Source organism: Mus musculus, chromosome 2, assembly GCF_000001635.26.
Source record: "Mus musculus strain C57BL/6J chromosome 2, GRCm38.p6 C57BL/6J".
Lineage (NCBI taxonomy): Eukaryota > Metazoa > Chordata > Mammalia > Rodentia > Muridae > Mus > Mus musculus.
This window is the reverse complement of record NC_000068.7, coordinates 119,461,291-119,487,278: the sequence shown is the minus strand read 5'-3', so window position 1 is coordinate 119,487,278 and position 25,988 is coordinate 119,461,291. Positions and strand designations below refer to the sequence as shown.

General features: G+C 43.0%; 1 protein-coding gene across 2 annotated transcripts in view; it reads left to right on the top strand.

The window, feature by feature from the left end:
* Positions 1 to 8,593: 8,593 nt before the first annotated feature.
* Positions 8,594 to 25,988, top strand: part of Ino80 (INO80 complex subunit) — a 105,644-nt gene continuing 88,249 nt past the window's right edge. The window contains exon 1 of one of the 2 annotated variants that reach the window (XM_030252004.1): positions 8,594 to 9,900. The gene's annotated coding sequence lies outside the window, so the exon portion shown is untranslated. The remainder of the gene's footprint in view (positions 9,901 to 25,988) is intronic. The other variant, NM_026574.4, reaches the window with a different exon arrangement.

The window sequence follows — 25,988 nt, the reverse complement described above, 5'->3', positions numbered from 1 at the left end:
ATCCACCTGCCTCTGCCTCCCAAGTGCTGGGATTAAAGGTGTGTGCCACCTCGCCCGGCAATTGCCTTTTTAAAGAGAAACTTTCAATCTGTATTTGGGTCACACATCTTTTAGTCTTTGGTTACTTCAGAGACTTGTGAGGTGTATTTGTTCTAGAATCAATATTAATATGCCTTCCCAGTGAGAAATCACTCTGAACACTTAGAGATGAATAAAGAAAAAGGTGCCATTTAATATAGAGTGTGATGGGCTCTAACTAAGGCTTAGAAAGGAGCCAGCCATGGCCAGAAGAGTTTCCTAAGACTTTGTACACACGCCTTAGGCTTATGCACTCCATAGACGCTCTCTTCCCTTTCCAGTCCTGGCTCCACTTTGAACAATTTAAATTGCAGGAATCTGCAAGTCTGGCCACATGTGCAGATGGGAGATTTACACAGTAAAAATATTGCCAGAATCTCTCTCTCTGGTTTTTCCACGCATGGGTAAATTATTTAAGTTCACTGCTGTTGGCTTTTCTTTTTTTTTTTTTTTTTTTTTTTTTTTTTTGCAGTAGACCTGGATTTAACAATTGCTGACCCCCTGTTGGGCGTCCCTTGGGAAAGAGCCTATTGGCGAGCTGTTAAGTCAGGATAGCCTCCCTTTGTTGTGGGAATGGAGCCCAGCTGGAAGTCAGCCTTGCTGAACAGACATTACCACCCATCCTAGCACTTTCTAACAGACCTGGTTGGCGAGTTACTATGCAGGTTTCTTAACTGGATTCTACTTTGTGCAGCAAATTTATTAATAAATTATTTATAGCACTAGCTCTTTCACTTTGAGTTCCTTCTATATTATGTCCACTTAAGTAAAATGTGTCTGATCTTTCTTTTTCTTTTCTTTTCTTTTTTTTGGGGGGTGTGGGGTTTGAGACAGGGTTTCTCTGTATAGCCCTGGCTGTCCTGGAACTCACTCTTTAGACCAGGTTGGCCTCAAACTCAGAAATCCGCCTGCCTCTGCCTCCCCAGTGGCTGTCCTGGAACTCACTCTTTAGACCAGGTTGGCCTCAAACTCAGAAATCCGCCTGCCTCTGCCTCCCCAGTGCTGGGATTAAAGGCGTGCGCCACCATGCCCGGCTTCGCTTCTTTTCTTTTCTCTTTTCTTCTCTTCTCTTCTCTTCTCTTCTCTTCTCTTCTCTTCTCTTCTCTTCTCTTCTCTTCTCTTCTCTTCTCTTCTCTTCTCTTCTCTTCTCTTCTCCTCTCCTCTCCTCTCCTCTCCTCTCCTCTCCTCTCCTCTCCTCTCCTCTCCTCTCCTCTCCTCTCCTCTCCTCTCCTCTCCTCTCCTCTCCTCTCCTCTCTCTCCTCTCCTCTCCTCTCCTCTCCTCTCCTCTCCTCTCCCCTTCCTTCCTTCCTTCCTTCCTTCCTTCCTTCCTTCCTTCCTTCCTTCCTTCCTTCCTTCCTTCCTTCCTTCCTTCCTTTCTTTCTTTCTTTCTTTCTTTCTTTCTTTCTTTCTTTCTTTCTTTCTTTCTTTGAGATAGGGTCTTACTCTATAGCTCTGTCTGCCTGGAACTGTAAACTAGGCTGGTCTTGAACTTACAGAGATCTGCCTGCCGCCCCCTGAGTGCTATGATTAAAGGTCTTGGCCGCCACTTCTGTATTTAAGTTGTAATTATTGCAAGTGTAAAGGATGAGTGGGAGGCAGCAGAATGGCACTGGGTCCATTCCATCTGACTGATAGTTGCTCTACATGTCCTTCTTCTTTCTAGTACTTGAGAGGGATTCAGTCCAAGACAGATGAGACCACAGATCAACCAGCTGCTGGAGACAGCCTACTGAGAAGTGGGGGCTCCCATGATTATTAGGAATACATGGAGGCAGTCCATATGTAGAAGTGATCTTTTAATGAAGACTTAGGTATTTCAGGATTTAAAAAAAAAAAAAAAAGGCGGGCATGGTGGCGCATGCCTTTAATTCCAGCACTCGGGAGGCAGAGGCAGGCGGATTTCTGAGTTCGAGGCCAAAACCCTGTCTCAAAAAACCAAAAAATCAATCAATCAATCTTTTCGAGACAGGGTTTCTCAGGCTAGCCCTGGTTGTCCTGGAACTCATTTTGTAGACCAGGCTGGCCTCGAACTCAGAAATCTGCCTGCCTCTGCCTCCCAAGTGCTGGGATTAAAGGCGTGTGCCACCACGCCCGGCCGAAAAGATTTATTTTATGTATGTGAGTACACTGTCAGTGTTCTCAGACACACCAAAAGAGAGCATCAGATACCATTACAGATGATTGTGAGCCAACATGTGGTTTCTGGGAATTGAACTCAGGATCTCCGGAAAAGCAGTCAGTGCTCTTAATTGCTGAGCCTTCTCTTCAGCCCTGTTTTTTTTTTTGTTGTTGTTTGGTTGGTTGGTTTTTTTGTTTGTTTTTAAAGTGTGGCTTCTACACCCAGTAAAGCTAAATACAGGTATCTTTTTTTTTTTTTTTTTCCTCCCGAGACAGGATTTCTCTGTGTATCTCTGGCTGTTCTGGAACTCACTTTGTAGACCAGACTAGCCTCGAACTCATAAATCCACCTGCCTCTGCCTCACCAGTGCTGGCCTGGCAAACCCCACATATCTTAAGCCTTGAGGAGTGAGATGGGGATGCTACTGAAATAACTTGCAAAGTTAGAAAGAGCCTCAGTGGTCAGGTTCCCAGGCAGGCAGCCTGGTTAGCCATTTTATTCCTTTTTGTTCTTTTCCTTTGCTGCCCTAGACAGTGAACTACAGCTTTCTTATTAATGTCAATGTGTCTGCTTATGTGCCCGTAGCAAACAAAAATTGTTGGATTTCTTGGAGATGGAGTTACAGGAGTTGTGAGCTGTCTGATGTGGAAACCTAACTCTAGTCATCTGCAAGAACAGCAAGCACTATGGCCTGTTGAGCCACCTCTCCAGCCCTACAGTTACTCTGTTTCATCAATATCTTGTTTCAGAAGTATATTTAATATTCTTATTCCATGAGTTGAGTAGCTTCTTAGGAAAGCCATGCGTGTGAACACCTGCAGTCAGTTTTATTATCTCCTCATCAACTGCTTTATTTTTTATCAACTGCAAGAGCTCTAGAGAAGACCATGAATTCAGCATTCTGTGCTTAGGTGTTTGCGGGATTGTGGGGTAGGGGTCCTTCAAATGGTATCTTACAAACTTGACAGCAGCTTATCTGACATCACACTGTCCTTTGTCCATAAAGCTAATAGTGAACAGTCCCATGTCTGGTTTCCTCAATGGTTGTTGGGCCAGTTCGTCTACTGGAACACTTATTCAGTTATTAATTCAAAGTGCTTTACTGGAATGAATGGGCATTGCATAGAGTTGTGTAGAGCTTTTGTGGCTCAGTAGTAAGAAAGCATGTCCATTAATAAAAAGGGGGGTATGCTGGAGAGATGGCAGCATTTAAAAACACTGGCTGTTGTTCTAGAGGCCCAGGGTTTGATTCCTAGCACCTACGTTGTGGCTCATAACTGCAACTCCAATCCCAAGGGATCTGGTGTCCTATTCTGACCTCTGGAGGTACTGCATGCACGTGGTGCACAAACATATAGGCAAACATCTACACACATTAAAAAGTCAGCTGGGATGTGGTGGCCCACATCTTTAATCCCAGCACTTGGGAGGCAGAGGCAGTTGAATTTCTGAGTTTGAGGCCAGCCTGGTCTACAAAGTGAGTTCCAGGACAGCCAGGGCTATACAGAGAAATCCTGTCTCACAAAACAAAACAAAAACCAAAAAAAAAAAAAAAAAAAAACCCCAAATTTCTAAAAAGTTTTTGATTCTAGCCCACCACTGCCCGGCTAGAAATTTGTTCTTGTTGTTATTTATTTATTTTTTTTAAAGCCAGACAGTGGTGGCGTGTGTCAAAGGTAGGCAGATCTCTGAGTTAGTGGCGTTTCCTGACAGCAGGCATTTCTTAGTCCACTGTAGGTCTCTGTCCTTTAAATTCTCAGAAAAAAAATTCTATGGCAACCTCTGGCTATCTCCCGAAAGTCGCCCAACTGTTGTCATAGGGTAGTTTTTCTCAAGTGAAATTCTGTTTCTCCCTGTAAATTCACATCCTAAGTACTTACCAGACTTTTGACAGATTTGTGCTTGTTTTCTTACAGCGATTATGTCCCCTAACAGCCAAGAAAGTTAAGCTCTGTAAAGTATTTTTACGGTAACCTCCAACATACACTCTATAGGAGACCTTTAGTTAACATGTTAGTCCCTTAGGTCTCTGGCTAGACCCTCCAAAAGGTTGTAGCTGGGTGCTTAGTCTCTCGTGAAAGTACAGTCCAAAGTGTTTGGCTTTAGTTTTGGTGTTCTGTCACTCAAAAGCAATAATCCTTCCCGCAAGATATTTTAAAAAGGGATGCTTTATGTCTCATTAATATATACTAACATGTCTTCTGAAAGGGTGGTTGAGAGAATGTAAGGCACAAGGAGAACACTGGGCAGGAATCCTTCAGTATTTGACCTATGGTCCTGAGGCAAACCATTTTACGTAATTTAGCATTTGCACTGAAAGAGGATGGTATATCAAGGACAGCTTGGTTTTATAACTTTTTTTATATTAAGAGACCTACCAGAAATGACTACATTCTTTTACTGGTATCCTGAGGTTAGGTATTTCATGGCCTTCCTTTAGAATTACCCAAGCAGTCACAGCAGTGTGTGTATGTCCTGCCTTGCGGCTGCTTTATGCCCTCTCTTATCTGGTCTAAGTTTTTTCCTAGTCCTTTTAAAGACTCAAGAGTTTTTCTGTAGCAGGAACATTTGTAGGGCACAAGCAGGTTCAGGTCAAACTCCTACCATGAGTCAGCCTGGTGAAAAAGTTACTTATTACTGTCTCATGAGCAAGTCAAGTAGAACTGGGCATTCAGGCAGATGCAATTATGCTTAAAGCTTGTGTATTAGTCAGGGTTCTCTAGAGTCAGAACTTATGGGTAGTCTCTATATAGTAAAGGAATTTGTTGATGATTTAGTCTGCAGTCCAACTCCCAACAATGGTCAGCAGCAGCTGTGAATGGAAGTCCAAGGATCTAGCAGTTGCTCAGTCCCAAGAAGAGAGGAGAGAGGAGAGTGAGAGGAGAGAGAGGAAAGAGAGGAGAGGAGAGAGGAGAGGAGAGAGAGAGAACTCCTTCCTTCTTCTAATGCCCTTATGTAGGTCTCCAGCAGAAGGTGTAGCCCAGATTAAAGGTATGTGCCACCACACCTTTAATCCCAGATGACCTTGAATTTGGAGATCTGTCTTAATCTTCTGGAATCCATAGCCACTACGCCTCAAGATCTCCATTCCAAGATCCAGGTCAGAAACTTCTATCTCCCAGCCTCCAGATTAGGATCACTGGTGAGCCTTCCAATTCTGGATTGTAGTTCATTCCAGATATAGTCAAGTTGACAACCTGGATTAGCCACTACAGCTTGTATCACCAAGGCTGCATCTCAAAAACTATAGGAAGGCTAGGGTAAGGTGTTTCCTGAAACCTCATAGTTTATTATTACTAACATGTTCGGATGCATATGCGTGCATGTCACAGCACATATTGGGAGGTCAGAGGACAACTTTCAGGAGTCTGTTCTCTTCTTCCATCACACATTCTGAGGATTCACCTTAGGTTGTCAGGCTTACATGACAAGAATTTTTCCCACTGAAGCATCTCTCACTTTTTTTTTTTAATATTAGGAGATGGGTGTTCATGATAGAAATTCATATTCATAAGTAATTTGTTGCTTCTGTTATTTGTACCATAAACCAATGTGGGGGATATGGAGGCTATTTAAAAAATATATATCTTTTTTTTTTTTTTTTAATTCAGGGTCTCACCATATAGCTCTAACTGGTCTGGAACATATAAAGTCTGCTTCTGCCTTCTGAGTGCTAGAATTAAATGCATGCTACTACACTTAATTATTTCATTTGTGCATGTATGTATGTATGTGTGTGTGTGTGTGTGTGTGTATACATACGGATGTGTAAGCTCTTGACTAGGTGGTGTTAAATACCCTGGAGCTGGAGTAATGGGTTGTTTTGAGTTGTCCAATACTGGTGCTAGGGACCAAGTTCCAGTCCTAAAAGCAACAAGCAGTCTTGACCACTGAGTCATCTCTAGCTCCCATTTAACAATCTCAAATTGTTTTATAGGAAGAGGGAGCTTGTGAATTTCCAGCATAAAAACAAAAACAACCCAGATAGCACATACTTTTTATTCAGAGGCAGAGACAAAAGGATTGTGTGGCAATATGTGATCTGTCCATTGTGAGGGTGTGTCTCAATGGTAAAGCAAACTCTCAGGGCCTTGGATTTGAACCCTAGCACCACCCCCTGCCAAAATAATAGTAAAAGTCTTATTCATAATAATGATAAGGTCTTTTCTCTCTAAAAGACAGGCCTATGACATCAGAACTGTTGGATTTCTTTTCTTCTTCACCAGAAATTCTGCCTTCTGACTCTGATTTGAACAGTGGAGTTTTAAACTTGTTTTTCCAATTCTTTTATTAGATTCTTCAGCCTTGACTTTTTGTTTGTATAGTGTGTGTTGTGTGCACACAGATGTGCTGGTCTGGGTGAATCGTGTGGAGTGCAGAACAGACAACAGAAATCTACCTCTATCAGCCTGTACTTTATCAGAATGAGACAGGGCCTCTTATTGAATGAATGGGAAGCTCTTGACTAGGCTGGCTGACCAGTGAGCTCCTGGGATGTGCCTGTCTGCCCCCCAGTGCTAGCATACAAACATGTACAGCTGTCCGGGGCTTTCTTTCTTTCATGTGAGTGTTAGGGATTTGAATTTATGGCCTCCTGTTTGTAAAGCAAGAGCTCTTACCCACTGAGCAGTCTCTCCCACCTTTGGCAATCTAATTCATCAACCTTTCCCCCTTACAGTACTGCACTGATTTCTTCTTAAAGGGGGCTGATCACCTTTGGGTTCTTCCAATCCTTTGCTTCCACTCTAGGCTTCTATGAATGCTCCTGTAAGCTGGCCCGTTACTTTTATTTACCACTGCTCTTTTGAATCCTGTGCTTGGTTTTTCTCATAGTAAACTTGTTTTGTTAAAAGTCATTTCTACTAAGCATCATGAAAACAAAAAATTTTTATCACTGTTTGCATGCATGCATATATATCAACATGTGTGTCTAGTCTCTGGGAGGCCAGAAAATTCCCTGGAACTGGAATGAATACAGATGATTGTGGGCCACCATGTGGGTGCTGTAAAACAAACCCAGGTCCTCTCCAAGACTAGCAAGTGCTCTTTTATTGATGAGCAATCTTTCTATCCTATAAAATATTCGTAAAATATCACCCACCATTTGTAGTTTTCTGTTTATAATCAGGAACACATTGATAAAACTTGTTTATCACTTGTGTGTGGTGAAGATTCTCAGGATTGCTATCTAGACAGCACTAGCAGATCTGATAATCTGCCAAAATATTTGGATCAACTAGAGATTTTTGATTAGCTTTCAATGCTTTTGAGTCTGCAATTTAGCAGCTCCCCACCCCTTCAAAGTCTTATGAAGTACTTCTCAAGGGTCAATTCAGAGCCAGTCACGTAAGATTTACTGTAGGGACAGATCCATTTGTGTCTAGTCTATTAGGATTTACTGGTCACACTAGATGGGGCCTTTGGGTTTCAGCTCTAAGGATAGTGTTCAGGAGTGCTAGAATATCAGCCCAAATGAGGTGCTGGGTAAGTGAAATGGAGGCAAACACAGTTCTCATCTGGGATCGATTATCTTGACAGGGCTAGTACTGTTACAATGAAACTGATCAGAAGTGGAACAGAGAGAACACATCCATGTAATTCCATTTTGGTTTTTTCCTTCGTGGGTACTGGTGGCACCTTGCCCAACTGGGCAGCTGATATGTGGGGGAGCGTATCCGGACAATTTTTCCGAATTGTCCTCCCTGAAGCCAAGCTCGTGGTGAGGGAACCATTTTTGAGCATTTGCGATTCCTTCCAATTTTGAAGTAGGGCAACATCAGGCTTTATGCCTCTCGAAACAGGATCTCTGCATCAGTACTGAGCAGGCTATTTTGGCAAAATAACACAAGGCTTTCTGGAGTTCTTCTTTCCACTTGTCTTCTCTCTTTAAAAAAAGATGGGCTTCTTTCTACTTGCTTTGATTCTTGCAGAATTATTTTTGTAATTTAAAAAGATCGCCTGTGTGTATATATATCACACGCACACGCCACAGCATGTATGTGGTGGTCTGAGGACAGTAAGCAGGAGTCAGCTCTCTACTTGTACCATGTGGGTTCTGGTCTGGTTATCAGAATTGGTGACAAGTGACTGTGTCTGCTGAGCTGTCTAGCCAGACCCTCTTATAAAGTGTTACTGTTAAACTTTGTGAACATTTAAGGTCTTGTTTACGGACACTTTTTCTCCTGAACTTAAAGCATATCGAGGCCAAGAAACATTAAAAAAAAAAAAAAAAAAAAAAAAAGAGCCGGGCGTGGCAGCGCACGCCTTTAGTCCCAGCAAGCGGATTTCTGAGTTCGAGGCCAGCCTGGTCTACAAAGTGCGGTTCCAGGACAGCCAGGGCTACACAGAAAAACCCTGTCTCGAAAAACAAACAAACAAAAAAAAACAAGACATTTTTTAAATAATCATTTTCTAGACTTTAATTTTAAGCAGTTCAGTTCCAAAGGATGCAACTTGGACCCAACTGGAGTTGCACAAGGCACAGTACAGGCAAAACAGATAATATTAAACAAGCGATTCTTGCAGAAAACGAAAGGGTGAAGTCCAACAATTCTATATACGTCTTGGAAACGAGTGGATTAAGTGCAGAAGACTGCATGATGGCGCACACTGTAACCTCAGTCCTCGGGAGGCTGAGGCAGGAGACATCCCCCGAGCTTGACGCTAGCTAGCCTGGGCTATTAACCAAACCCAGACAAAATAACCATGAAACAACCGCCCCGCCCCGCCCCGCCCGCCCCAGCTCTGCGGTTGCTCGAGTGTGGGCAGGGCGACTCACCCCACTGGGGAAATGGAAAGTGCATGGAAGGTGAAAGCGCCTTCGTGCCAACGGTCTCGGGCCGAAGGGGGACAGTGTCGTCAGGAAGACGACCAGGAGACGTCTCCAAGTTGGCTCTTACAAGGATCCATCCCCGCCCGAGCTGGCCTCGGGGTAGGCCAGCACTACCTGGAGAAAACTTCCAGCGACAACGCCAAGCAGTCCCTCCCACCTGCAGGACCAAAATGAGTCCCTGGTTTTTGGGCGGTTTCCATTGACGTTACTTCCGGAAAAGTAACCTTTCTGTGGCAGTTGCAGGGCCGCTGAGCTCTCGCGACATCTCCTCCCGCGAGATCTGCTTGCTCACTCTAGCGATGACATCCTCCTCCTCCTCCCCGTCGCCTTTCGGCAATCTTCGCCAGTCCCAGCCCCGACCAATCTGCACTCAGATAGTATAGATGAGGGTCTCCCCCAGAACCCCGGTCCGCGCGGGGCGTCGGGCGGCGGCAGCGGGGTACAAGCTGCACGAGGCCGCCCGTAGCGGCACGGTCGGCGGACACGGGCTAGCGACTAGCAGTGGGCGTGGGCGGGGCAGGGCTAAGCCGGCCGAGTACCTGCTCGATTGTTCTGGCCTGGCTATGGCGCCTCTCCTCCCCCCCGCCATGGCTCCCCGTGTCCCTGCTCCGCTCCTCTCAGTGAGTGAAAGTGGCCGCCGCCGCCGCCGGCCCAGCGCCCGCAGCCGCCTCAGCGCCGCCGCCATCTTGGGGTCCCAGGAGCCGCCGAGGGAGCGAGCTAGGAGCGTTCCCGTCCAACGCAGTCACCGTCCCTCGGCCTCCGAGAGCGAAGCGCGGCTCCACAGTCGGCGGGGCGACCCCCCCCTCCGGACCCCGCCCGCCCCCCGCCCCCCCTCCGCCGCCGCCGCGGCGGCGGGGCCCCTCGGCCCGAGGTGAGGTTGAGAAGACGTGGGCGGGTGGACGGAGGGGGTGTCGTGTAGGCCCCTGTGCGCCCCTCTCTGCGGGCGACGACTGGGCCGCTTCTTAAAGGGGCCGTCGCCCCCGGCCCTGGGGTTTGTTGGGGTTAGAGAGGATGGGTGTGGACACTCCCCATAGGGTTGGGACCTCAGAGACCTGGGCCTCGGCTCTCCTGTCGTGTATCTCTGGCTCTCCGGGGTTATGGGTGACCTCGGCCACCCGAGGAAGCCCGTGGAGCACCCACACGTGGGGAGTGTTAGGCCAGGTGCACGTGGGACCCGGTGGGGCGGTGTCGCTCTAACACGTGTGTGGGTTTGGGAGTGGGGAGGGGCAGGGCGGAGGCTTGTCGGGCTGGACCAGGAACCGGACGAGGGTTCTACCTGTCAATTCAAACGAATGAGATCTATGGACTGGATAGAGTATCAGTTTAATGGGGAGCGAGCCACGGTTACGGGCGAATGATGCAAGTTGCTAGTTGGTGTTAGACGGGGACAGGCTAACACGTGCACAGACTTAGAAATGTGTCTGTGACAGCACTTCTGGGTTTTCGAGGCGTTTGCAGTGCGTCTCAGCAAGTGTCATCTTACTTTGACAATTCCTTCTTGAGCTTGCTGATGAAAAGTACTACTTCCGTAATCACGGAGGATGGAAGCCCCCTACAGTTTAGAAGTTGGATATTGCCGAAGAAGGCGTTTAACTATTTTAGTTCAGAACCAACTGTGCTCAGGACTCTTTGATTTACATTCTTGTACTTCTTAGGACTCGGGAAGGAATTTGGAGGTTGAACTCCTTAAAACATCGCTGATGATCAGCTTAGTTTTCCCAGTTAGTGATCCATGATTTACATCCCTAATTTTCACTGTGGGTTATTGATGCTTCCTTTCTTCCGGTCGTGTCTTTTTTTTTTTTTTTTTTTTTCTTTTTCCTGTTTGTTTTTTGTTTTTGGCCTGGATGGCCGGGAACTTGATATCCTCCTGCCTTAGCGTCCATGGTGCTAAGATTATAACTGCACTTCCATCTCTGGCTTTTTTTTTTTTCCCCCGAAGGAGTAACATCTTTATCAGATATGATTGCAGCTCAAGTGAATCAGGCACAGTTCAGAAAATTTCAGTATTTGCAGACTGTACACCTATCACCACCATTTAACATTGACTTTAAAAGAAGGTCTAGAAGTTTCTTAAACGTCACTTTTTCCTCTTCCCACAACATTTGGTAACAATCTATTTTCTGTCTTAGATTTTTTTTTTTAAATGAGACAGGGTCTCATAATGTAGGTCTGGATGTCCTGCAATTGACTATGTGGAGTGGGTTGCCCTGCAGCTTACAGAGATCAGTCTGCCTAAGCTTCCTGAGTGCTGGGGTTAAAGGTGTGCAACCCTGCCCAGCAGATGTGCTATGCTTGACATTTCTGACTTACCTAAAGGCATGCTCAAATATGTACCCACATTTTACCAGCTGCTTTCATGTAACATGTTTGAGATTTATGTATGATATAGCATGTAAACTTTGTTGCTTTTCTTTTATTGCTGTTACTTTTTTAAAAAACATTTTGTTTTATGTATGTGAGCCTGAGTATATGATGTACTTATATGTATGCTGGAGCCCATGGGGGCCAGTTAGAAGAAAGCATCAGGTCCCTTGGAACTGGAGTTACAGGTGGTTGTGAGCCACTATGTGGGTGCTAGGGACCTAACCTTGGTCTTATGAGAGAGCAGTAAGCGCTCGTTAATGCTGAAATGTCTCAGCTCACCATTCTGGTTTTTTATGAGCCAGGGTAGTTTTGAATTCATAATTCTCTTGTCTCTGCCTCCTATTAAAGTATGGGATAATAAAGGTATGGGCTATCTGGTTTTCTTTTATGCTAGAAATTAACAAGCACCATCATTGTATAAAATAACCATTTGAGATTGTTGATTTGGTGGTTCTTTGCATAGGCTTTCGCATCTTTGTACTTATCCAACTTTGGGTCTAAAAACCTTCAAAACTTTTCAAAAAGCAGAACTTGAATTTGCTTTGGACCCAGCACTCTGATGAACAGGCTAATGAAGTGGTGTGTAGGCAAACTATGTTGAGGGCTGCCTCAGCTGCTCACAAGTCCTACTCTCCCTTGCACTGGTCTGAGCACTATTCACTTTACATCTGTCTCTTTTGTGCTGTGTCCTTAGGTCTGTGGTAGTTATAACTTCTGAACAGAAACTCCCACACCACCCCCATTTTACTATTCCCTAAACAACTACTCTCATCATGCTTATCTAGTGTCACATTTAAGCATAACCTAATGGTGACTTAACCTATGTGGAGGTGTGTGGATTATGTCAAACAGTGCATCGTTTGAGAGAGCAGCACTGGAACCAACCTCCAGGGTACTGAATAATCACTATGTACTCATGAGTGACATTTTGGAATTACGTATAGGACCATGTCTTTGCCACATAGCCCAGGAATATAGTAGTTCATACCTCGAGCATTTGTATAAGCCCACTGTATGTTTACATGACAACAGAAATAGCTCAGAGCTCAAGGTCACATTTCTCAAGAGTGTATCTTTGTCAGTAAATGATGTGTGTGCCTAGTAAAATCTGCTTATCTTCTTGAGTAGGGGAGGGGTAAGATAGGGTAACATAATGTTGTAGCCCAAGGTGACTTGGAACTTACTGTATGAACCACGGCATCCTCAGATTTTCTGCAGTCCCAGCTTTGAGCCACCTTGCCTGGTATCTGTCTGTATTCTAAAATGAATTTTGTTTTTAAGGGATTAAATTTGATTGTTTTAGTTTACTGTGTTCTTTCCTTTATATCAGTGGCTCTCAAACTTGTTAGTGCTTCAACCCGTTAGTTAATATGGATGGGTCTTTATGTTGAAGTGACCCCAATCAAAGTTATTTTCTTTTTATATGTTTTATCTATTTTTTTAATGTATGAGTACATTGTAGCTATCTTCAGAAACCCCAGGAGAAGATCAGATTCCATTACAGATGGTTGTGAGCCACCATGTGGTTGCTGGGAATTGAACTCAGGACCTCTGGAAGAGCAATTGGTGCTCTTAATCACTGAGCCATGTCTCCAGCCCCATAAAGTTATTTTCATTGCTACTTCATAACTGTAGTTTTGCTACTGTTATGAATTGTAATTTAAATATCTGTTTTCTGATTGCTTTAGGCAACCCCTGTGATGGGAGGGGTCAGACCCACAGAATGAGGACTATTGCTTTACAACTTGAAGAAAAGATTTCAAACCAAGTTAAATAAAAATACACACACACACACACACACACACACTTACTTTTATTTAGTATGTGTATGTATATGTACATAACATATCACAAGTGTGGAAGTCAAAGGAAAATTTGCACAACTTGTGGGAGTCTTCTTTATTTTCCTACCATGTGGGTTCCTGAGGGTTTGGAGGCAAGTTTCTTTGCCCCTGTAACCATGTTCCAGTTTTCAAACCAGTTTTGGACATAGTCTTTTTTTTTTTTTTTTTTTTTGATAGGGAATGTGAGTAGAAAAAAATTTCTCTGACTGGACTGGTGTGTGCCTCAGTGATAGAAGACATATTCAGGGCCTTGAATTTGATCCCTAGCACCACCCTCTGCCAAAATAATAATAATAATAATAATAACAACAACCACAACCCAAAACACTGGCAGTGCCTGCTTATAATTTGAATAGATAGGAGCCCAAAGCTAAGAGAATGAAAAGTTTTTTTCTTTTTTTTGAGACAGGGTTTCTCTGCTTAGCCCTGGCTATTGGCTATTCTACAACCCCCTCTGTCGACCAGGTTGGCTTCCAACCCAGAGATATGCCTACTGGGATTAAAGACAAGTGCCACCACTGCCCAGCATTTAAAAAATTTATTTTTGGTTTCTCAAGACAGAGTTTTCTCTGTGTAGCCTTGGCTGTTTTAGAACTTGTTCTGTAGATTAGGCTGGCCTCAGACTCTGCCTCCCAAGTTCTGGGATTGGCTGGGCTGTGACTTTTTTTTTAATAACTTATTTTATGTGCATTGGTGTTTTGCCTGCATGTATATCTGTATAAGGGTTTCAGATTGCTGCAACTAGAGTTACAGACAATTGTGCGCTGCCTTGTGGGTGCTAGAAGTTGAACTCATATCCTCTGGAGAAGCAGCCTCTAACTGCTGGGCCATCTCTCTAGCCTCAGAATCAAAAGTTCTATGCTCCAAGTCAACCTGGGTTATGTAGTGAGTTCTGTAAGTACTTTTACCCTCTGAGCCACTTGGTATCCTGAAGACAATGTTTATCAATTTATTTATTTTGATTTTTATTGTTTTATTTGTTTGTTTGTTTGTTTTACGAGACAGGGTTTCTCTGTGTACTGTGTAGCCCTGGCTGTCCTGGAACTCACTTTGTAGACCAGGCTGGCCTCGAACTTAGAGATCCGCCTGCCTCTGCCTCCTGAGTGCTGGGATTAAAGATTAAGGACAGTTTTGTTGTTGTTGTTGTTGTTGTTTTTTGTTTTTTGTTTGAGACAGGGTTTCTCTGTGTAGCCCTGGCTGTCCTGGAACTCACTTTGTAGACCAGGCTGGCCTCGAACTCAGAAATCTGCCTGCCTCTGCCTCCCGAGTGCTGGGATTAAAGGTGTGCGCCACCACGCCCGGCTGGACAGTTTTTAAAGTTGACTATTAAACCTCAGAATTTTGATACGTGCTAGCATCCAGAAGATGAGAAGAGATGAAGCATCATCGGTATTACAAACCTATTATAAGCCAGTTAGTGCTGGGATGTAGAGTGCTGGGGATGTAGTTTGGAAGGGTGCTTGCCTGTTGTGCACAAAGCCCTGAGTTTGATCCCCAGCATGGTGAGATGGTACTGGGCATGGTACAATTTCATGTAAGGACCCAAAGTTTGGGTTCCTTCAGGCCATGTCTCTAGGTAAGTTAAGTAAATGAGCTGGGCAGTCATGTGTATGCCCATAATACCACCACCACTCAGATCTGTGAGTGTGAGGCCAGCCTGGTTTATAGAGTGAGTTCCAGATAGCCAGGGCTTTGATGAGATACCCTGTCGAAAAAAAAATTACATAAATGAGTAAGTATATTTAGTAATATATTTAAACATTATATAGATTTATGTATAAATTTGTTTAATAAGTAAATAATAAATAAGCTAGTTAGCAAGGTAAATACCTTATCTTTAGAATTTTCAATAAATTTGGTTGGTGTTTATCCCTATTTTACAGGTGACAAAATAGTATTCAGTAAAATCAGATGGCCAGTAAGTGGCAGTGTTTTTTTTTTTTTTTTTTTAAAGATTTATTTATTTATTATATGTAAGTACGCTGTAGCTGTCTTCAGACACTCCAGAAAAGGGCATCAGATTTCGTTACAGATGGTTGTGAGCCACCATGTGGTTGCTGGGATTTGAACTTGGGACCTTTGGAAGAGCAGTAGGCGCCCTTAACCACTGAGTCATCTCGCCAGCCCCCAGCAGTGTTCTTTTTTAATTTCCCAGAATTTTTTTTTTTTTTTTTTTTTTTTTTTTTTTGGTTTTTCGAGACAGGGTTTCTCTGTATAGCCCTGGCTGTCCTGGAGCTCACTTTGTAGACCAGGCTGGCCTCGAACTCAGAAATCCGCCTGCCATGCCTCCCGAGTGCTGGGATTAAAGGCGTGCGCCACCACACCCGGCTCCCAGAAATATTTTAAAGAACATTTTTTGTTTGTTTGAGGTAAGTTGTCTTGTAGCCCAGGCTGTCAGTGAAGGCTAACTGAATTCTTGGTTTATGCCACCATCTCCAAAGAGCTACAATTTTAGACATGTGCCACCATACCCAGTCTATATGGTGATGGGGTTAAAACCCAGGGCCCGAGAGGTCTACCAATTGAACTATATTGCCAAACCCAAAACCAGTGTCATCATAACTATACTTCCAGGTTTCCCCCTAAATTGTCACTGGCTCTTTTTCTATAAGAATTCAGGTTCATCTTCTTGTGAACATGACCTAATAGTCAATAATCCCAATTTTGTTATGGAAGCCACTGGTGTGGCTCTAATGATATCTTAGCTATTGTCCAGGACTCTATAGCTTCTTTCATCCCTCCCTCCCTCCCTCCTTCCTTGTCTAACTCTGCCCTCATTCCACCTGATCTGACAGTACTAGGGCTTCAACCTTGGGTGCCATATATGGGAGGCAAGTGCTCTAATCATTAAGTTACAGTTTCAGCTCTAGGGCAAGTGTTATTAAGGTTCTGAATTTGGGTGGAAACAATTTACATCTTAATAACATGTGAGTAAGCATTTTCTTCAATTCTTAATGTAGGCTGCAGAGTGTAGGGCTTACTGGCTATATTACCTGTACTTGTTATTAAACTCAGTAATAAAATGCTAATTAAAAAAATCTTATTATACATAAGTACACTGTAGCTATCTTCAAACACACCAGAATAGGGCATCAGATCTCATTATGGTTGGTTGTGAGCCACCATGTGGTTGCTGGGATTTGAACTCATGACCTTTGGAAGAGCAGTCAGTGCTCTTACCGGCTGAGCCATCTCACCAGCCCTTGTTTGTTTGTTTGTTTGTTTGTTTGTTTGTTTTTTTCTGAGACAGGGTTTCTCTGAATAGCCCTGGCTGTCCTGGCACTCACTCTTTAGACCAGGCTGGCCTGGAACTCAAAAATCCGCCTGCCTCTGCCTCCCAAGTGCTGGGATTGAAGGCGTGAGCTACCACCGCTTGGCATAAAATGCTAATTTTTTAAATCAATTTTTTTTTTTTTTTTTGGTTTTTCGAGACAGGGTTTCTCTGTGTAGCCCTGGCTGTCCTGGAGCTCACTTTGTAGACCAGGCTGGCCTCGAACTCAGAAATCCGCCTGCCATGCCTCCCGAGTGCTGGGATTAAAGGCGTGCGCCACCATGCCCGGCTTTAAATCAATTTTTAAGTGTATGTTATATTTTATAAATTTAAAAGTCATATTCTCTGCTAAATGTGGTGATGCCTTTGGTACCAATACCTGAAAGACAGAGGCAGGCAGATGTCTGAGTTTGAGGCCAACCTGATCTATGTAGTGAATTCTGAGACAACCAGGGATACACCAAGAAACTCCTGGTCTTGAAAAATCAAAACAAAAACAACAACAACAAAAAAATTATGTCCTATGTTCAGTTATATAGTGCTTGCCTAGTGTGCACAGGGAACTAAATTTGATCCCCAGCACTTAGAACTGACATATGTTATTCTGAGAAGTGGTTAACACAGCAGGTTTTATTAGATTGCAAAGGGTGTCAGGGCACATAAACACATAAATGTAAGAACCATGCTCTAGAACCCATCCACAGACTCCTAGTCCTTGTTAGTTATGATGTATATAAAAGCATGCCATACAGTTCATTTTTTCCTCTACTCTATTAAAAATATGGATCACATTCAATGTTCTTCATATCAGACTTCTCTATTTTCTATTATTTTCTTTTGTGCTGACTATACAGGAGGCAGTCTTTATGTAGCATCAAAGTTCTTCATGGTTATTTTTTTTTCTCTAAAAAATAAAAAAAATTGTATCACGATGAACAGCTGAATCTTGAATTTATACAGCTGAATTCTTAACCTAATGGGTGTTACCTAAAGCATCACATTGAATGGCTCCTCCTTAATGTGTTAATTGGCATATCTACCTGGAATGCTGGACGCTGGTGTTCAGTTTCCCAAGAGTGAAATTGTATGGTTTTGCAGGGTATTGTGGTGTACACTTAAGTTGGAGGTAGAAGCAGGAGGATCACTGCAGTTTTGAAGTCGGTTTATCTAGCAAGTTCCAGGTTAGCCAGACAGTACACTCTGACTCAAAAACCAGCCACCACCCTCAAAACAAATGAAAAAGCAATAAAAATCTTACCGAAAACTTTAGGTTTCTTTATAAAATACATTTCTGTAACCTGGCTGTGGTAGCACACAGCTAAAATCCCAGCTCTGACAGAAAGCAGGAGAACCAGGAATTCAAGGTTATCTACTGAGAGCCAGTAATAGTTTAGAATGTGGTAGTATAGTATTTAGGGTCTGGTGATACACCTCAGTTGGTAGAGCGCTTATCTACCATATATAAAGTCTTGGATTTGACCCATATTAACACATAGGACAGGTGTGGTGACACACACCTCTAATCCCAGGATTCAGGAGATGGCAGCAGGTGGACTAAAAGTTCACGGTCACTGAGTTCAGTGCCAGCTTGCCCAAATTAAAAGACTTGGGTTTAATAACTGGTTGTGGCAGTGAGTGCCTGTAATTTCCAGCTCCTGGGAAACTGAGGCTGGAAGATTGCTTGGAGTTGGAGGCCAGCTTGGATTAGAAAATGAGTTCAAGGGGCTGGAGAGATGGCTCAGCGGTTAAGAGCTCTGGGCTGTTCTTCCAGATGTCCTGAGTTCCATTCCCAGCAACCACATGGTGGCTCACAACCATCTGCAATGGGATCCAGTGCCCTCTTTAGGTGTGTCTGAAGACAGCTATAGTGTACTCATATACATAAAATAAATGAATAAATGTTAAAGAAAAGGAAAAAAGAAAATGAGTTCAAGGCCAGGCAAGGATATCTACTGAAACCATGTTTTAAAAACCATTGTTTGGGGTTAGAGAGATGGCTCTGTGATTAAAAGCACTTTCTGTACTATTAGAGATCCCAGGTTCAATTCTCTGCATCTGTTTGGCAGCTTTTGGGGTAACTGTCCTTTACTCTAGTTCTACTCATGCCCTCTTCTGGTCTCCACAGACACTAGGCACTCACACATAAGATTAAAAAACAAACAACAACATCAACAAAAACCTGCAATATTAATCCCAGTGCTTGGATGGTGGAGGCTCCTCAGTTTAAGGTTGCTATGTTGGCTGAATGTTTTTGATGGCTTGCTTGGACTCAGATTGCTAAGACCTTTTAAATGAAGGTATTAAGAATCAGCTTGGGCATTGCCGGGTGTGGTGGCGCACGCCTTTAATCCCAGCACTCGGGAGGCAGAGGCAGGTGGATTTCTGAGTTCGAGGCTAGCCTGGTCTACAAAGTGATTTCCAGGACAGCCAGGGCTACACAGAAAAACCCTGTCTCAAAAAAACCAAAACCAAGGAAAAAAAAAATCAGCTTGGGCAATAGAGCAATGGCTCAGTGGTTAAGAGCATTGGTTCCTCTTCCAGAGGTCCCAGGTTTAATTTCTAGCAACCACATGGTAGCTCACAACTGTATATAACTCCAAGATCTGATACCCTCACCCAGACATATATGCAGGCAAAACACTAACACATTAAAAAACAACAACAAAAACAAACCATAAACAGCAATTTAAAAAAAAACAACAGAAAGAGTCAGCCTGAGTGAACTCAGTGTGCAAGTTTTACAGGGTTATCCTGGAAGGGCCCTATGGCAGCTGTGGAGATGCACTGATGCATCTCACTGTTTAAAAAAGATTACACATAAGTTTGATGTTTTATCATCATAAAATTAAATATCTACACACACCCACACACCCAGGGAAAAAATAGCAAAACCCCAAACTCCACAACCACAAAAACCTGTTAATTATGGTGGCACAGCCTTATTCTAGTTCTGGCAAGGCAGAGGCAGTAGGATTTCCAAAAGTTCTAGGCCAGCTTGGTTTACACATAGCAAGTTTTGGGCCAGGCTGGATAAGTAGAGAAATTCTTAAAAAAAAAAAAAAAAAATTGGGGGGAGGGTGTGGGGGACTTTTGGGATAGCATTGGAAATGTAATTGAGGAAAATACGTAATAAAAAAAATAAACAAACAAAAAAGGATTTGAACACAAAAATTATAGGAACAAAACCAATACAAAATAGAAAAATACTTCAGCTTTTTATACATTTAGTAGGCAAGTTACTGAACTGCTCTGTGTGTGTGTGTGTATAAATGGGGGGGAACCAAGTCTCACTTGGTAGTCTATGCTGATTTGGAGTCTGAGCTTCCCACATCTGCCTCATGAGTGCTACTTGGGATTATAAATTAAGATTATAGGTGTGTACCATTAAGCCTAGACATTATTAAAATTTGAGCTTAGACCTTATCTGTAAAATGGAAATTAAACAATTTCTACTGCTTAAACTAAATCACGTGTTCAGTGCTAAGCACATCAGTGAATGTTAGTTCTTGTTTTCGTTTATGAGGTAAGTACACCACTGGCTGTAACAGTCAGTTTTGCTCCAGATGAGAGGGAGCTGTTACCCATGTGGGAAGAGAGGACAACTGATACAGCATCGAGTTTCTGTACCTTAGGTTTAGATGTATCTTTAGAAGTAATGCTGCAGAGCCAGGCACCTATAAAGTGCAGCCTTATCTCAGGACAGGGGAAGTAGAGGTCGGGGGATCTCTTTGAGTTCAAGGCCAGAGAGAATTCAGCAGAGCATGAGACCAAACAAACCAACCCTCAAAAATGCTGCTACGAATAGTCTTTCATCCTGTGAAAGAACATGTGATGTGGCTGGAGAGATGGCTCAGCAATCGAGGACTCGGGTTCAAATCCCAGCATCCATATGACAGCTCACAACTATAACTCCTGTTCTAGGGGATCTAATACCCTTATACAGACATACATGCAGGCAAAACACCAACACATATAAACAAGTGAGTTATTCCAGTTTTGCATGTGGTGGCTTTTCTCCTCCGAAGTTAGTTGCTGAGTAGAATAAAATGTTGAAACAGAAAAAGAGTAAATATCTGTAGGATTAAATAATATATGAATGGTGATCACTTTATCCCCATGAATGTTGTTCAGATATGTTGTCAGAAAGGCCAGTGGAAAGTCATTCCACAGAACATGGAAAGCATAGTTTGGCTCGACCAGACAGCTGGCAGGTCAGAGTATGTGCTGTGGCTTCTTCAGCATGACTTAGATCCCTAAACCCTCAGTGGAAGGAGAGAACCAACTCCCAAAAGTGTGCTTTCCTCTACATGCAGGCATATGCATACACAGTAAAGTTTAAGGAAAAAACTTAAAATTATAAAATGAATGTGTCCAGAAGTGCAGCTCAGTTGCCCTTAGTTCAGTCTGTAGTACTCTTGACAGCACACTCACTCAAAACTAAAACCTTTTTGTATCTTTTCTTGAGACAAGGTTTCTGGGCAGCCCTGACTGTCTTAGAACTTGCTCTAGAGACCAGACTGGCCTTGAACTTGGAGATTGTCTGCTTCTGACTTTGCCTCCTGAGTGCTAGGATTAGAGCCATGAGCCACCACCACCAGGCTAACTGTATGTCTTTGACAAGGCACCTTTCCTTTCTGGGCATCTTAAATGCAAACTGAAAAGCTGAACCAAAACTATCCTGGTTCCTGTCATTTTTTTTAGACAAGGTCCCTTGTAGTCTAGGAGGGCCTTGAACCTGTTATGTAGCAGAGGATGACCTTGAATTTTAAATACTCCTACCTTTCTAGTGCAGTGATTACAGGTATGAGCCACTATTTCTGGTTTTACTCTTAGACTTTTATATGATTTCCAGTGTTTATACTTCAAACAACAACAAAACCCAAACAGTTGGGAGGCAGAGGCAGGCGGATTTCTGAGTTCGAGGCCAGCCCGGATTACAGGGTGAGTTCCAGGACAGCAGGATGTATAGCATACAGAGAAACCCTGTCTCGAAAAACCAAGAAAAAAAACAAACCCAAAACAAACACCAAACAGATTGAGCATCTGGGGAGTTTGTAGAAAATGATGAAGGCAGTGGTGGGATTTTCATGTAAAGATGAAGAAATATGACTCCTATGGTGTGACAGTATATTTAGCTACTATGTGTGAGGCTTTGAGTTCTATCTTTAGACTAAAATAGGATAGTAATTGTAAATTTGGTAAAAACAACCAAATCTCAGAGAATTAAAACTGCTTGAAAGATGAAGGCTTGATCGGCTTAAGTGGTAGCTGTGGCCGGAGAGTTGGTGTAGTGGGTAAAGGCTAAGTTAATCATCTCCCTCTATCCACATGGTGGAAGGAGAAAGCCAACACTGAAAGTTACCCCCTGGCCTTCATACTCATGCCATGAATACATGAGCATGTTTACACACACGTATACTCTAACAAAATAGTTGATATATAAAATAAAGAGTGTATAGTTCTTTAAGTTTACTAGAGCAGAGGGTAGTTTAGGCTTAAGAATAGGCCTGATATAATTTAAGGATTATAAAATCATAGATGTGTGATTCAGCCCTAGTTCAGATTTGCCCAATAAATGAAGGCATTTTACTTTTTTTTTTTTTTTTGGTTTTTTTTTCTGTATAGTCCTGGCTGTCCTGGAACTCACAAATCCGCCTACCTCTGCCTCCCAAGTGCTGGGATTAAAGGCGTGTGCCACTTCTGCCTGGCTGGCATTTTTCATTTAACGGCTTAGGAACACATTCAGTTTACCCAGCATTCACTGTCTGCTTAGAAGTGCCTTTTGGCTCTCCCCAGCAGCAGTTTCTTGAGCACTGCCATACTCAAGGGACACAGAGTCTGTGGCTGTTAGTCTAGTTGTATACCTAGGCTTCCAGGGTTCTGGGGTGACAAGCATGAGCCACTGTGACCAGTAAATATGTGCAACTTAAAGTAAAAAAATCACTATATAAAGTCTAAGGTTCCCAGGAATTAATGTAGACCGATGAGACCCTAATGGTCTCATAAATATATAAAAGTATCTTAGTAGAAGCAGAGAGGGATGGAAAAGATGACTCAGTGGGTTAAAGTGCTACATGGTCATGAGGACCAGAGTTAGGACCTCTACCACTTCAATTTAAAAGTTAAAAAAAAAAGGGTTTAGAGACGTGCATTTGAGTCCTAGTACTGGAGGTGGGGATATCACAATTCCAGAGACTTGCTGGCCCTGCCAAAGTTGTAGAAAATATTTAATCAGAGGTTTTATCTTGCCTCAGATCCTTTATTTTCCAGATAAAAGACACAAAGCCTTTATATTTTCGAGCCTTTAAAGCTCTAGAGTTGGGCAGTTATCTACCCTCTAAGCTATTAGTATCTATTTCCCTATCAATAACCCCGAGTTATAATTTGTTCTGCCTGGGCTGCTCTTAACTCCATTTGACCAGCTTTCAGGGCCATGTTTTTTTTCTCTTCCTTGTGGTCTCCTGTCTCAGACCTCCTGTCCCAGGAACCAAAACTCCACCCATCTCTCTTCTGCCTGTAGGCTGCAGGCATCTTTATTCATTAATCAGGGATAATTTAGGGGGCAAAGTTACATCTAGTCTCTTCTGCTACTCGTCCCAGAGTCAACCTAGGCCAGTATTTAGCGTTATAATACATTGCTACAGACCAGATCTCACATCAGTTTTAAATTAAGGAACAAGGTTTGCACAACAAAGGCTGGTATGCGTGAGAATCTGCTCTTGGACCTAGCCCTGCTTGTACAGAATTCAGCATTACAATACAGAGCAACCAACCAAGCTCAACAGTAAGCTACTAAAGTGGCAAATTCCGGGTTCTTTAAGAACCCTGTCTCAAAAGAAGGAGAGGCCATTGAGATGGCTCAGTAGATAGAAACACTTGCCAACCAGTCAATCTAATAACTTTGACCCCTAAACCTGTAAAGCACAGATTTCCACATACCCATGGCGCACACTCATGTTATGTACATTTAAAAAAAATGGAGTAAGATAGAGGCAGACACTCTGCCTCTGCACACATGTACATACAAAGGTTTGACCTTGAAAAGGAATGAAATCTGAGACAAATGAGTATATATAAGCCTGATACTCCTAAACATTTTTTATTATACCCTGGTTTGTTTTTGTGTTTGTATACACATATATGCCACAGTGTGTATGTGTGGGGGCATTAGAGGATAACTTCAGGAGTCGGTTCTCTCCTTCTACTCTGGTCCTTGACCTTGAACTAAGGCTGTCAGATTGACAGCAGATGCCTTTACCCACTGAGCCACCTTGCTGGCTACCAGGGCAATCATAACTGATAAAGTTGTATTTAATAAGGCTGCAGGTTGCATGCATACTACAGTTTGATAATTAAATGAGTGATTGGACACCGGCTGCTCGCTGTTGTAATGGAAATTGTTTTTTCCCCAAGACAGGGTATTTCTGTGTAGCTCTGGATGTCCTTCCTGGAACTCAATCTGTAGGTCAGGCTGACCTTGAACTCAGAGACCCATTTACCCATGTGAATGGAGGGATTAAAGTGCTGGGATTAAGGCGGGCGTGGTGGCACACACCTTTAATCCCAGCACTCAGGAGGAAGAGGCAGGTGGATTTCTGAGTTTGAGGCCAGCCTGGTCTACAAAGTGAGTTCCAGGACAGCCAGGGCTACACAGAGAAACCCTGTCTCGAAAAACCAAAAAAAAAAAAAAGAAAAAAAAGTGCTGGGATTAAAGGTGTGTGTGCACCATTATGCCCAGTTTTGCAGCCGGAATATATAGGCAAGCAAGGAAAGGGGGTTATTTCAGTATGAACCTGCTTAGCTTAATCTATAGATACAGATCACTATACTTAGAGATATTGAGATACATGCCCTATTTAACATGGACATATATAACACATGCATGTTGTTTTAGTTAAGAAAGTTACATAGTGACATCATGTAGTACACATGGTGCCTAGATCTTTTTTGTTTGTTTTGTTTTTTCTTAAATGATTTTTTAAAAGATTTTAAAATTTATTTATTTATGTATATGAGTGCTCAGTTTGCATGTATGCCAGAGTGACAGAAGAGGGCATCTGATCTCATTACAGATGGCTGTGAGCCACCATGGGCTTGCTGGAAATTGAACTCAGAACCTTTGGAAGAAGAACCAATATTCTTAGCTGCTGAACTATTTCCCCAGCTCTTTCTTTGGTTTTCCAAGATAGGGTTTCTCTGTGTAGTCCGGGCTTTCCTGGAATTCTAGATCAGGCTGGCTTCTAACTCAAGAGATCCCAAGTGCTGGGATTAAAGTTGTGCACTATTACTACCCCAATAGTGTCTATATATGTTTTATCTTCAGTAAAAGGAAAAAGGGCTGTGTTGTGGTTCTAAGGAGAATATGAGAATGCCCCCTCCCCCCGCCCCCGTAGCTTCATATATTTGAATTTGGTTTCCAGTTGGTGAATTGTGTAGAAAGGATTAAGAGGTGTGACCTTGTCGTATCATTGGGTGGAGGTTTGAGGTCTCAAAACCCCTACTAGGTCCAGTTCCATTCTCTTTTTGCTTCTGCCTGTGGATCAGGATACAGGCTCTCTAGCATTATGCCCTCCTGTTTTCCTCTGTGCTCCTTACCATGATGATCATGGACTAACCCTCTGCAATTGTAAGCAAGCTACCATTTAAATGCTTTTCTTTATACATTGCCTTGGCCATTTGAGATTTTTTTGTTTGTTTGAATAGAACAGTAATTTAAGCTGCTTAGAGAAATGACCAGTTATAGAATTGATGCAGGAAATATATATGAAATAGAGACCCATAGATAAGGGGTGGTAATTGCTAACAAAAATAAGTTGTTCCTAGCCGGGCGTGGTGGTGCACGCCTTTAATCCCAGAATTTGGGAGGCAAAGGCAGGCGGATTTCTGAGTTCCAGGCCAGCCTAGTCTACAAAGTGGGTTCCAGGACAGCCAGGGCTACACAGAGAAACCCTATTTCGAAAAACAAAACAACAACAACAATAAAAAATTGTTTCAGCTTTGATATTGGGAATGCTTATTGGTGTGCTCATTTGATGTACCTGTCGATTTAGATTTGTTGCTGCTGCCCTGTTTTTGTTTGTTTGGTCTTTCCTTTCCTTTCCTTTCCTTTCCTTTCCTTTCCTTTCCTTTCCTTTCCTTTCCTTTCCTTTCCTTTCTTTTTTTTTTTTTTTTTAAGATTTATTTATTATGTTTACAGTATCCTGCCTATGTGTATGCCTGCAGGCTGGAAGAAGGCACCAGATTTCATTATAGATGATTGTGAGCCAACATGTGGTTGCTGGGAATTGAACTCAGGACCTCAGGAAGAGCACCCAGTGTTCTTAACCTCCTAGCCATCTCTCCAGCTCGGTTTGTGTAACAGCCGTGTCCTGGAACTTGCTCTATGGACCAAGCTGGCCTCAAAATCTCAGAGATCTACATGCCTCTAGAAGTGCTGGAATTAAAGGTGTGTGCTATCATGCCCAGCTTTAGTAGTGA